We start from the raw sequence: 12,980 nt of genomic DNA on the forward strand, positions 1-12,980 counted from the left end.
GTTTTCTACTGAAAAAATGGAATACAATAAAGGAATCAAGAATCTCAGATGACGTCAATGTGAAAGTGAATTATCTTGCAGAAGTAGAAAGCTGGTAGGTATATTTTTCTTTCACCACAGGCAGCCATTTTCCATCATCCTGTACTGTTTTACTGATATTAGGACCAAAATGAAATTATTTCCTATGTACAAGTAAAAAAAAAAAAAAGTAAATTCTCTTAAAAAATGTGCAGTACACTAAAGAAACTTCAGTTAAATATTAGAAGAAAACAAATACACCCAATTCCTGCTTCTTAATTCAGAATAATCTATGTAATATTTTCAGTTTTATAGCTATTTTAGTTGATTGTTGAGAAAACAGAAACTTACCTCTTCCACAAAAACCATTAGTCTTAAACCCTTAACTATACATGGTTTATGAATTTTTCTAGTGTTAAAATGTATAGTGACTATTTCAGCATGAGGTGAAATTCCTGGTAACATGCATGAAATTTATTTAAAGTAGACTTTTTACAGCATAGATTCCAAAACATGGGAGGCATTATGTTCTCATAATTAAATCCTTGCCATAACCAAGCTATGATGTTTGCTGATTTGCAGTCCTTCCTTATGTTTATTTCTCTTTCAAGTGGATTTTGGTGTGGTGTGGCACAAAGTAATGTAGCAATGCAAACTTTTCTATTATAACCCTATCTATGTAACTAAAGCTACACCTGGCAGAAGTAAGATTAAGGTTCTGTAGTTCATATGATGGACTGGAATTTCCATAGATTTACTCAGTGACCTTGTGCAAGTCAATCTCTTTAGGCCTTGGTTCAAAATCTGTGCAATGGGAATATTTACACTTAGCTTCAGGTTAATGCAATTTTCCTTGCAACATTCATGTTTATGAATATTTAGTTACTGCAGTGATGGTGGCCATATGCTATTAACTTTCAGATTGATATAGTTTGATCTTTATTTCTACTTAGTTGTTCACTGTTCCCCTGAGACAGTGATTTCTGGCTAAGATAATATTAGGTATTTATGTGTGACATGGAAAACTGTAGGAATTTAATTGAAATCACCTGCTTGTTTCAGATAGCTCTACCAGCCCAGGTTGGTTTTTGTATCAGTGTCATATAAATGACATGGCTCCATATTCCATTACTCTTCGGTCAGTCTTCTACTGTACACAATGCATCTAATTTCTGAAAGAAGTTCGTTTGTGGTTTGCTGACATCACTTATTTAAATCCATGCAGAATAGACAATAATGTACTTGGCAATGGCATTATTATTTAATCTTTGCCATAATTATAAATGATCATATTAATAAAGATTTATCATCCACTCAAATGAGAAATTGGATAAGGATTAGGGAAAAACCATATAAATTAATATATCAATATCATCTCATTATGCTGCTTGTTCCCACTATGAAGGCAACTGTGGTCTTAGATAACCTGAAATGGATAAGATATATTTCATAATTGTTGTGCTTTCCCCTAAGGGTACCATATACCTAGGTATGGTTTCCTGAATGTTTACCTATAGGTGATAGACTGAGTGCACAGCTGTATGGCTTACCATTATAGTTACACAGTTTCACAGAAAATGTAGGCATTGCTGCCATATTACAAGGAGTTGGAACTGTAAAAATCTAGCAATAGCACTGTGATTTGCTTTGAAAAAACAAATAATCTCATAGGTTACATACAGATTAATTCTAATACTTTTGTTGAAATGTGTAGGGAGCTAAACTGTTAATGTTTCACCCTCTAGAGTGAATTGTGCAGCAATATCTGCAGGCATTCAAAACTCACTGCTACACACTCTCTTGCTATTCTGCTGTTGGGTTCTGCCATTGCTCCATACCATCTCACCTGCCTTTTCTGGGGTCCAGGATGTCCCCAGCAGGGTTGTAAAGGCATAGTCCATGTGGTCCCTTGAATGCAAGCTCTAGAAATGTATCTGGCATCTACACAAGCCAAAGGGAGAGAAAAGTTAACGATACCCAATGGACACTTCTAAGAAGGGCAGGCAGAATTCACCCCCAGATAATTCGGTTGTTTAATGATAAAATTATTAAGAATAAGACTGATAACAGCAGAAACTATATTAACTGATGTGCATCACAATTGCACCAACCTACAGAGATGCATCCAATACAATATGCGTGATTAACAGAGCTGTAAAGCTGTGTTTAGCACATACGTTTTCTTCTAGTCACCATTACTTATTAAATTGTAGCCATTACTGATATATATTGCATCAGTTTGTTACCAGTACTCTCCATAACAATGTCATTGGCTATTGAACTGAAAAATAAAAAAGGATTTGACTGCAGTAAGCAGAAGGTCCTACCAAATCAATAATTATCGATCAGGTTATCAACAAATTCTTCCATACATCACACAAATGAGAGATCTTATGTTGCAGGACCAAGTAAGCAGAAGTTAGCATTTAAGTAATACTGTTCTCAAAAACTGCAGTGTATGTGGTCTGTCAAAGCAAAGAATGCTGTACTAGGCCTTTCACAAATGAATCAGCAGGCTTTAAAGCTTTCCCTTAGCAGATTTTTAATTCTCTTTTTTGACCGTTTTCTTTTTTACTTGCTCCATTCAAAGCCCCTGTGCCAACAGTAGGGAGCAATGGGTAGTACGGAAGCTGTAATACTAACAATGCCACTGAAAAGTCCATTTTGCCAATAATGAACCTCCTATGACTTATTTGTTGGCTGAAGACAATTTTGTACTAGCAGTGCATGCCAAAACAGGCACACCACAACGCAGAATCTAGGCTTAGCATTTCATTAGTATCACTAGTCAAAGGGGCAAAGTCAAAGAGAAGAATTTGTTCACATTAGTTTTGTTTTAGAAACATTGATTAAGTGACTTGCAATAAAAAAGGCCATTCATTGTCTTGTAAGTCCATGATAGATAGGCTTGTCCAGACAAATGAGGAAAATCTGTTTTCCTTTCTAGTCAGTCTGACATAGTGGAGATAGGAGTCTGCTTTGGGAGCCTTTCCCAATGGCTCTATCTCTTCATTTCAGGTGTACTCAGTTGTGCTTGTGTATTGTTATGCAAGCTGGCAACCTTTCGTAAGTAAATGTGGGTGCAGATGAAGAGTCGTATTCCACAATCAGCTATTGCCGCAACCAGGAACTAAGCTGAGAATAAGACATACCTTCGATTTTTTTTTTTATTTATTTTTTTTAAATCTTGTGAGACGCTAATCCACACTAATCACTGTGCATATACCACACTTATAAAGACAGGCAATTCCATGGTATTTCATAATTCTTCATTACTTTGTTGCCTCCATTTCCCCCTTTCTAGGTCTGTCACCGGTCCAACTAACTATCTTCCTAAAAATTTTATTTTCAAAACAAATCAGTTTATGATGGTCTTTCAGCATCGTGCACCAAGTCTAACTGCCATGTATCACTACAGGTCTAATAATTATGGCTGTTTGCAGACAACAGAAAAAAAAAGCCCTTTGCTTTAAACTCCATGCACTCCCACACTGAGCCAGCACATGCCCAAAAGAAGCAGTGTGTTGGACCCAGCTTGCCTGAAGTCTGTATGATCAGGTGCTTTAGTGGGACATTTTCAGTGATTTTTATCTAATACCTGATTGACTCAGCTTTAGATAAAAGTCCCAAATAGCCCTGCTGAAGCACCCAATATATACAGACACTGCAGTGCCAGGTCAGAGTAATGTTCTGCTTCTTCCAGTAAAGCACAGGTTTTTGCAGGGGAGGGGGGAAGGGTTTAACATCTGCAAATAGCCTATGTACTATAACTTCAGTGTCTTTCTAGACAGTATCTTGGACCAGAGAAGTCTATTATAGCTATTTTATTCTCACTTGAGATCCTTGAAATATTTTCCCTGCTCATCTTACTGATGTCACTCAACAATGATCCCTAATACTTGAATTCTTGGACACTCTGGAAGCTATGGTTTCATATACAAAAGTTCTGTTTTGCTGTTTCAGTTATGTTCTTGCAAGTGATTGCTATATATTTGGCCTTCTCACCATTCACTATAAGCCTTACTCTCTTGGCTGTATACTTTAAATTTTTATACATTCCAGTAAGTTCTACAGTGTTGTTGCATAAGTGTCCAAGTCATTTGTATACCCAAAGATTATTGTGCAATCTCCCGAGTAGAACCCCTTCTATAATTTCAGCCACCAATCTGACAACTAGTTCCAACACCAGACTGACCAATAGTAGGAAAGTTCATCACCTCATGTCAGGCTCATTGCCATGCTGCAGGCATCAGAGATGCTTCCATCCACTTTAACTCTCCCTTTTGTATCTTTAATACATACCCTAATCATTTTTATGAGCTTCTTAGGGAATCCAGACTCTACCATTATGTTCCAAAGCCTCCATTTCTGCATGCTATCATAAGTAGGGACCTACCAAAATTGCAGCGGAAGTGAGCTGTGCAGTGGTTCCTTTAAATCTTTCTTGTTTCTCTGTGTGCCTCCCCATTTTTGTCATCCACCACTGATTGGCTAACGGGTCCGGGCAGCCCCACCACTTGCAGCTAGGAGGCAAAACCCACAGCATATTTAAAACTGCAGTATTTGCCTCCACGCCAATCAGCAGCAAGCAGCGGGGCCACCAGGGCCTCCACCCGTCAGGGGTGTACGTGTGGAAAGCAAAATGAGGAGGCTTAAAGAAGTACACTTCTGCCACAATTTAAAGTCTTATTTAAAGTCTGTAAACAGAGGAGGAATACATATCAGTATTTTTGGACAGGTAAGATGCTCCAAGATTTAACATAGCCTCTCCCTCCCCTGAGAAACTCTAACTTATTAAAATTCATTTTAAAGGAATTGCCTAATATTGAACACCTTCTGAACATTTAAGAATTTTAAAATGTCACTCTGACTACCTGAATCTTTTGAAAGATCAGTGTCCATTATGCAATATGCTATGTGGTGTTATATTCCATAAAGATTCAAAATGATGCACCCAGAAAGGCAGGATGGGAAGGACAGCAACCATATTCTTGGTCCAGCTCTAGCCCAGTTTCCCATAACATTAGGTATACATTTGGTATGGTATTTGAAGCTTGTTTATATCTGCTTTGTATTATGTTCCAGTGACTTTCAAATCCTGAATGCCATAGTATTTCTCAAACCTTTTACTCAGTCATCTGACAAATGAAATTCAAAGCTTTAATCACAGAGCTTCTTTTTTAAGCTACAGCATATCACCTTGTCTCAAAGGAAGAGGCCTGAAGTCAACCCACCTATTTTAAGCTGAAAGCAAACCATGATCCTAAGTCATTGCAATTTGCAATGAGTACTTTTAATTGCTGATCCCTTTTCACTCATCACAAATGTCAGAAAGAGCCATCAATGAATCTCCCTTTTTTCCCCTCATTGAGGTAGGACATTGTGTTTTAAGACTTTGAGCCTTCAGGATAATGATTCAAATGCTGCTCTTTTCTCCAGCCTGTTAACAGGCTGAATCTATTTAAAGTGAGTTCAGAATTCATTTTAGAAGGTTAACTATTTTATAGTACACTGTCTTTAATATATGCATTATAGTATGCTTGTCTATTAAGCAAAAGGATGGGGTAATTTTATAAGCCTATAACACTTTAATACTAACCACATATCTCAAGATTTTACTCCCAGATGATGTAACTTTACTGGACAAAATCAAAATGTTAAAATACTAAGAACTGAAAATGTGATCTTTTGAACTTGGGTGGAACATAGTAGTTTACAGAATGTCATTAGGACAGTGTGCAATGGAATAGTGTGAACTATATTATTGTATAGTATTTATAGTTATTTTAATGAAAAATGTCAAAAGATATTTGAAAATTATTGAGCTAAATCACTGTAACATTACCCATAAATGAAAGAGTTCTAGTCGCACTTTTTGCCTTTACTTGTAATTATTATGTCTGCATGTTTCTACAGTGGTACATTGGGCAGCTTAGGATAATATAAACTGTAGCCAGTGTAACTGTTATAGCTATCCATATTCTTAGCAGGGTTTTGCCTGCCTACAGCAGGCTTGAATTGGGTTCATTTTAATATTTTTTGTTTTATGCTCTATACCGCATTAAATACAAGTACATGACTACCAGTTAATTTGTTTTGATAGACAACCAATTTGGAAACAAAACAGTTGAAATTTATCTACATATTTTCACAGAGGAGTTTACTAAACAATGATCCAGAATAAAGAATAGGATATTAGAACTATAGAAGATTACTGACAGACATAAGATACAAATAACCAATTGTATCCATAACCTATTTTGCATTAAGTTGTGTCTGCAGTGGACTTCCATCCAAAACAGAATATTAATCTAGATAACGCTAAGATGATTTTAGACAAAAACATTTGCTACCAAGATCTATAATACCACAATAACTGATTTTCCTAAATGACACATACTTAAAATGAATTCACTCTTAAATCTCTAAAAATATATCTTTTTTTTTTTTCTTTCATTCATCATCATCTGTTCAAACTTTATAGCAAGAACAAGGTGGCCATTACAGTTTCAGACAGTTTAAGTCAACAACTTTTTTGAGCTTTGTTTTTTCTGTATTGCAGTTAGGAAGCAATACATTATATTGATCTGCTTAGCTATATATTTCACAGGATGATGAGCAATGAAGAAAAGCATACTGTGAAACAGTGAACATCTTGTTACCAGCAAGATGCAGGGTCTACCGTAACTAAGCCTTTTAAATTTTTTCAAATGCTGCTCCAAAGAGAGCATACATACATTTTATGATCTTCTTTTCCAATACTTTATAAAATCACTGTTTTAAAAGGTGTTTAGTTCTTTAAGAATGCAGGTTAGCACCTAATGGGGACATAGGTGCTAGGTATTGTTGAATATCCCACTAGGCAACTGTGTTACTTAGAAGCCTTTAAAACTCTGGTCTTATATTACCTACTTTTTTAAGGGCTTGATGTGATAATTAATTTGCATAATTAACATCATTACCAGCTGCAAGTGATTGCATTTCCATACAAGCTTCGTTCCCCTGAAGATGGTATTTTGTCATTTTTCTCCTTAACAGTAGGAGAGAAGATTGTGCAATAAGGTGAACTAATTAGTTGTAATGCCTAGATGGGATGTGCATGATTTTATTTTTTTATGAATACAATCAAGATACTTAATGAGAAAAAGAGACAGAGCTTCAACTGTACTGACAGGTCTGGTGCAGCAAGATACTTCATCTATGATGCTGATTTTTTTTTTTTTGCTTATAGAATAGGGCTTCACAGATTTGCCCAGGTAATGCCGAGATCCATTCCAAATTAATGTTTTGGGTTGCTTTATTTTTCAAATTGTCCAGTGGGTTAAAAAAAAAAAAAGAGTTCAAAAAATAAACCCAGGGCAATGATGCATAAATTGTTTTTGTTCATGTACATTAATTTCTTTGTGACTTCAGAGTACACTAGTAAATATACTTTATTATATTTTGTACAAATAATGAAGTCTTAGTATTGCAGTTCTGTTGCTGCTAAATCTTTGTTAAGAATTGAAATGAGACCACTGGCTTTTATAGCAAGACCTCTTGGGTTTGAAGATGATAATTGGTAATGATAATTAGGAAAATTCTCCTGTATTTGAAGCTGGAGTCTGGGAATTTGTGATTATATTACAAGAATTATTTTGTACATTTTAACCTAATTTAGCAATATTATAGTAACTGTCTTTCCAAATTCAGTATTGTGTCCCTTTGTTTAATTTGCATTATAAAAGCCTAAATTGATTCTACTCTTCAATAACAAATCTTCCTATTATAACAATGTCAGAGTTGCATTGAGGCATAACTTGGCTAATGAAAATGAGGGTGATGCAGTCTTGCAACCTGCCAGTGAAACCTGCAGCCATTATAACTCTAATCCATTTTATTTTACTGTCAGAAAGGACAGATTGATAAAAAGTTGTTGTTATCATGTGCAAATGTTCTATACAGCTATGTAGTGTGTGTACTCTTCATTTGACTCCATTTACAGAAAATATACAAGACTCATCATGTCTTTCTTATGCTGTTTAATGTAGAGTGCTCTTATGTGGGTGCCCCAGTCTAGCACTTATGCCCAGAGGTTATTTTGTTTGTGGAGTGTCCAGGCAGAATGCTACTCCAGGTATGAGGAGGTGCATCATATCTGCTTTCAGACCAGTGCATTGGGTGGGAGATGAGGTTGCAAGATCCTCTAGCCTGCCCAGCTTCCTTCTGCTTTGCTTCCTACTAACTGCGGTAAGAACTATGACTTTTTTGACATGGAGAGCTTGATTTTTCCCTCAGTTTGTTCTACATCAGTAGCAAATCCACTGAAGTAAATCAAATTATTTCTGTGTTGCACTGATGAGAGAAGAGAATTGGTCCTGGAGAATAAAAGTTGCCCTTTTTTAGGTGCTCAATGGAAAAAGGGACTTTTTGCCTTTCCCTAGATGCTGTCAACCTATTTAAGTATGGGTGATCTGTATCCTGTTAATAGGACATGATGGATGGATCCATAATGGATTGGCCAAATATAAGACTGAAAACAGTATATGATTTGATATGCGACTGGTAAGGATATGAGGAAAGTAGTAAGGAGCATGGTTTTGAATAGCATATATGTGGGATGGATAAGTAGGGAGCCTAGGGAAATTGATATTACAATAGCCCATGGGTGAAATAATTAACAGTTGAATCAAAGTGTTGCTGGCAGGCTGTTTCGTAGTTGTTGATCTTAGGACTGTTAGAGGTGAAGTGTGGTGGCCAAGGCAATTGAATTGGTGTGGGCTGTAACAGTAAAAATAACAAATCAGAATCCAAAAGATCTCTCAGGTTCCTTGTTGCCAGTTGATATTAATTTTATTAAAGGTGGCCTCAGCAGAGAAACACAGATGGGTGCTTTTCTATTACAAGATCTGTCATATCACAGTATACATCTGTCAGACTTTTAAAAATAAAGGTAAATATATTATCTGAAACAATGATAGTATGATGCCTAATTAGCTAGAAATGGCACCCAAGCTTGGGAGCATTTACCAGTTCACCAAGGGCCAAAGAAAACAAAGAAAATGGTAAAAGAGCTAGATACAACGGCCCCAGGAACATTTACTATTAAATCATAAGAAAGGCAAACAATTATGTAGCTGAATGGCTTAAAGAGTGGAGAAAGCAGGTAAGAAACTATCTAGAAAAGGAAATGCAACTGAGAGAAAAAGAGAAGAGAACAAAATTAAAGTGAGATCTTATTCTGAAAAAGTGGGGTTTTTTTTAAAGCAGTATACATTTCTAGGTTTATTGTTTCAGTGATTTCTAGATTATATCTTCTCAGGTCATGTGTAAAAAGATGTTCTTTTTTCCCTAGCTGTCAACCTTGTAAATGCAGCTAAGAGCCCTGGATTTCAATATGAGTTCTTCCCTTCATGCGCATTATCACCTATAAAAGGATTCTACAGGCTAAATTAACACCTCACCTATACTTTTCCACAACCTTATTGTCTTCCATTATGCACTTAATGATACCATTGTAACACTATTATTTTGAAGAGAGTCATATAAATATTACTGACTTGAACTCAATAAGAAATGTTCATGTACAAAAGGGAATAGAATGAGTAGCTCACTCTCCCTAGGCTGTATTGCTTCTGTAGGCTACCTAAAACTAAAAGCAATAAATGTCTTTTGACATTTGGTAAGGCAAATAGTTTGAATAAACACAAGGAGCCAGGCTGCTGAGTAAGAAGGTGTTATTTTTACTCAATCTCTTCACAGTAGAACTGCACTGCAACCAATAATTTCAGTAATGCAGAAGAAGGCAGTTATGTCACCTTATAACATAACTAAATTAGAGATGCATAAGCTTTTGTAAGTAGTAGCTTACTTCATCAGATGGTAAGAGTGGACTGCAGGAAGCAGAGCTTCTAAACAGAAAGTAGTGATTAGAATAAAAATGGTAGGGAAGTGGGGGGGAAGAGGAGAGGCCACTGCTGGAGGAAGCCAGGTGGGTAGAAGAGGGTGGGGGGGGGAAAGGAGTAGCAGAGGGATATAGGGGTTATATAAACTAATTCAGGTTAGGAGATAAGAATCTGTAGCCTTGGTTTAGACTGTATTAACATAGTCCAGTCTGTGGATGATTTCTTGTTCTGCAGTTCCACATTTTAGTTGTTTTTTAATGTGTCATTATCTAAGAGCAGCTGCTCTGAAGTCAGCTGCAGAATGTCCAGGAAGGTTCAAGTGTTCTGTCCCAGGCTTGTGCGTCTTTCAGGAACTAATGTTACACTGCTGTTCATTCACTCTTTCACCTAGGGCTCACCCCATCTGTACAGCGTAGATCACAGAAGGGCATTGTAAGCAGGTGATAGGGGAGGTTCCAAAAGGTTTCATAGTCCCTTGTGGATCATGGCAATCCCTTTTGGATCACAGGAGCAGCATCCAGGGACTGTTAAGTTCCAAAAGCAGGCAAACCCCATCCCCATGCAATACTTCCTTTCCCTCCATGCACTAAGGCATCTCCTCTCCTGTTTCCCTCTCCCCCACCCATTGCTACCACTATCTCTGGCTGACCCCAGGGGTGGAATGGGAGCTACAGAGCTGCTCCTGCCCTGCTCCAGCTGGTCTGCACAGAGCTGAGTTCAGAGGGGACAGTAGTGATGGGAGCAGGGAGGTTCTCCCTGCCTTGTTCCTCCTCCAGTGTTCCCCAGGGACCCAGGGGCAGGAGCAGAGAGAGAACAGGTTCCTGCACAGCCTCTCCCCACAGCCCTGGATGAAGCAGCACAGGAGCAGTGGGACAGCAAAAGTGGCAGCAGCGGCAGGCAGGTTTTCCCAATCTCTTCCTCTGCCCAGAGGAGTAAGTGGAAAGGGCAAGAAGGGGAATGGAAGGGAAGGGGGCATGCCACCAGCACAGGTGGGAAGGAAGGGGTGGCAATAGTGGGAAAGATTCATATTTGATTGGGGACTTTGAAAAAGTCCCCACCTGTGTCTCCTGCAGCATAATCTGCTCTAGAGGGGAGGCTAGGTATAGGGGATGCAGCCATCTCTGCAGTGCCGGTCGCTGCTTCCACATCCTCCTTTCGAAAATCATGGATCCACTCACAATGGCATATGTGACATTGGTAGAGGAGCAGGTGAATAAACCTTGAATGATATGATCCATGATACTTGGTCCAGCAATGAAAATAGAGTCTATGTGGTCGGGGTTGATGAGGAAGCCAGGTCCAGAGCAAGGATTGGTACCTTGGTGAAAACAGGAGTTAGATAGTCTGTTGCTGGAGAGACACAGGTTGAGGTCAGGAGCTTCCTGTAAGATGAAGCGGCTTGTCCCCATGGTTGTCATTTTCCAGGAGGTCTAGTATCTTGTATATAATCCATTAATGATGTGTCCAAGGGGTTCAAGCTGGGGGCTGTAGGTGACAACTAAATGAATTACAGTGTCTGTATCTCAAGAGTGGTATTGTAGCAGATTGGAACATGGTCTGAGTCAGGCTGTATGGATCTGTTTGGCTATGGTTGTATTATAAGTACAGGAACCACTGCTCCAAATCCTTAAGTTATGCATCACAGTCAGTGAAATCAGAGCAGACATGGCTGTAAAAAGCCTCAGGGTCTCCATAGTGCTGCACCTTATTTTACTGACTAGCAGGGCAGAAAATAAATCCAAAAGAAACAGCCCAGTAATAACTAAGAGTGATTTTTGGCAATTATTTTGTTAAGGTAGTAGAATTTTCACATGAGGATGCTGAAATAATGTCTATATTTAAAAAAAAAAATAATTTGCTTCTAAAATAAGTATTGAAAAAGAACTTTTTGCCAAAATGCTATTGAGAGAGTTGTATACCACTTTAAAGAGTGAGTGGGTTGAAACCAGTCAGAATTGTTTTGGGGTGGAACCCCTTTCAGAATTGATGTTTGGTGTTGAGAGGGAGGATGTACCAGGAACCAGTTATTTAGTCCCCTGCTTAAAAGAATAAGAGTGCTACCTGTTTAGTTGAGGGAGTCTGGAAGCAGGAAGGATTGCAATGGAGGCTTTCCTGTGGTAAAGGAAATATAGAGGTAAGCTTGGTCAGCACAGTCTCTTTGGTCAGTATTACTTACTTTGTGTTTATGTAATAACTGGACTTTGGTGTAGTATGGGTTCTTTCCTGGGCTATAGCCCTATATAACCCTATGTAGTCATTTTATAAATAGTACCTCATTTCTGGTTCTCATGGGGGATGTCAGTTACTCTGACATCTGCTAGGAGGGCATTACAGCAGTTTTGGAGAGACCGACTAGGGGCCATGCTCTTCTTGACCTACTGCTCACAAAAAGGGAAGAACTGGAAGGGATATAGAAGTGGATGGCAAGTGGGACAACAGTGACCACAAGATAATTGAGTTCAGGATCCTGACAAAAGGAAGAAAGGAGAGCAGCAGAGTAAGTACCCTGGACTTCAGAAGAGCAGACCTTGACTCCCTCAGGAACTGAGGGGCAGGATCCTCTGGGTGGTTGGTCTAAGGGGAAAAGGAGTCCAGGAAAGCTGGTTGTTGTATTTTAAAGAAATACTTTAAGACCATCAGGCAGGCTGTGAAGCCACTGGCAGGTGGGTTCAGGCCCAGTTAGGTAGTCATCTGGCTGCAGAGGTCTGCCTGACTGGAAGAGGGCTGGGCAGGAAGAGTATAAGCCCAGACCCTGGGAGCAGGGCCAGCAGTTACATCTGGGGAGCTGGAGGAGTAACATCGCCTGGCCTGAAGACTGCAGCTCCTGTAACATGTGGGCTAGGGACAGACATTCAAAACACCTGAGCATGATTTGATTCAATCTTTGCAGGTTAGCCTAACCTGGGTAGGCTAAATCACTTTAACTGCACAGACATCCCAGCCATGCAGGCACATGGCTGCAGTGGCTCAGGCTAGAAGTCAGGGGGCAATAGAACAGCCCTCCCTTCCCTTGCACAGCTCTGAGCTGAGGGGGGCATGGCCAAGCCCCAGCAGGATGCTTTGATTAGGGAGAGATTT

The 12,980-nt window shown here is 38.8% G+C and overlaps 1 protein-coding gene across 1 annotated transcript in view; it reads left to right on the forward strand.

Moving 5' to 3' along the window:
• EPHA6 (EPH receptor A6) overlaps positions 1-12,980 on the forward strand; it is a 948,424-nt gene that overhangs the window by 763,842 nt on the left and 171,602 nt on the right. The gene's annotated exons all lie outside the window — the stretch shown is intronic.

This window comes from Crocodylus porosus, unplaced genomic scaffold, assembly GCF_001723895.1.
Source record: "Crocodylus porosus isolate Cpor-Errol unplaced genomic scaffold, CroPor_comp1, whole genome shotgun sequence".
Lineage (NCBI taxonomy): Eukaryota > Metazoa > Chordata > Crocodylia > Crocodylidae > Crocodylus > Crocodylus porosus.